Genomic DNA, 1,546 nt, shown 5'->3' with positions numbered 1-1,546 from the left:
AGCTAGGTAAAGGACAAACATTGACTAAGTATGGACTAGTCTGGTTCTGGACACTACAAAAGCACAATAGAATTAGTGTATCCAGACACTAGTACTTGATACAGAATAGATAATGAAGACCAGAATGGTACTGAACATTGAAAAAATAGAACTTATGGTTGCAGACACTGACATCATATGTCATAAAGGTAGTGACCAATTAAAGACCAGAGTAGTTCTAGGTGCAAAAAACTAGAACTAATGAGTTCATCTGCAGAAATCAAGACATGAGGTTTGGGAACAAACCAATGTGTCCAGAGACATCTTTAGTTTGGGAGTTAGAGGGAGTTAAATGGGGGTGGGGGCGTAGTTGGGGAAATGGGATTATGGTTAAGAAATAAAGGGAGGTTTGATTCTGGGAAGGGAAGTGTTAATTTGTTAAGGGGATATTTAGAGGAAGTGAGGTAGATGTAGGGTGGGACTTAGGTGTTTTATATGTGTCTAACTAAGAAGAGGAATCATATTTAGGATGTGATCCTGCTACAATGCCGGATTACATCCGAGATGACCTGTAAGTACTGCAGTGATCAGGTAGTGCTTGGATTAGTAACTGTGTGCATGGAGGAGGTGGGTAATGTTTGATAACCTATTATTATGTAGTGTTTTTTTTTTTCTCTTTGCTTGCTTTTCTGAGTAATAGTCACTGTTTATCTTAAAGACCAAGATTCAGCTAGATCCTTGTGGGTGGGGTTGAGTGACAGTGTTGGGGTTTGCATATTAAGTGGTCAGTAGGAAAAAATATAAGAATAACATAAAGAAAACAGTTTTCAGTTATAGAGTAGTAGCTTTTGGTCATTTTTGTAATCTGGTGTTCGATAAAGGTATGTGACTCACATGCCCCCTCATTTCTGTTGTTCATTGGTGGTGGTGGCTTGTTGCCACAATTTTCATATTGCCTGGAGTATGGTAGCATAGTGATAGAGGTGGTGTATTGTAATGGTTACGCAACGAGATTTTCTCTGAACTGCAGTTGTTTAATAGGGTGAAGAGTGGCCAGAGTCAAGGCAAAGCTAATCACTGTGCAAACATGTATTGTCTTTTGACATCTTTCCGGTGCTTGGCTGGGGTGCAAGTCATCATGTTCTTCTCATTGCCTATGTGGTCAGTTTGATTGGGTTGTTTTTGTGTCCTGGCTGGTCATGGCTGTTTCTTAGGAGTGAAAGGAGTAAGAAAGTGAATCAGTGCTGTACAATAGTTCCTGGGTCTTTTAATGGGCTCCACTAGGGTGCAAAAAATGTCAAAATGACTATTTTGTGGGCTTTGAGGCACCTGTCAGTAACAGTTGCTTACTGTGCATGCATGGTGTAACATTAGCTATTATAGGTGGAGGGCAGTGGGGGTTCGGAGGAACCACTGGCCAAAGTCTCATGGTGTCAGACGTATTCAGCAATTAGCACAGGTTTGGGGATCTTCCATATAAATTAAAAGAAAATCCCTTCAGACTGTACCTCTGTCCTTAGTTTTGATGGAGGGATACCTACATTAATTTCCAGACCCCAGATGCTTC

Source organism: Protopterus annectens, chromosome 5.part0, assembly GCF_019279795.1.
Source record: "Protopterus annectens isolate FY-2018-M chromosome 5.part0, PAN1.0, whole genome shotgun sequence".
NCBI classification, from domain to species: Eukaryota; Metazoa; Chordata; order Ceratodontiformes; family Protopteridae; genus Protopterus; species Protopterus annectens.
This window is presented reverse-complemented; position numbering follows the sequence as displayed.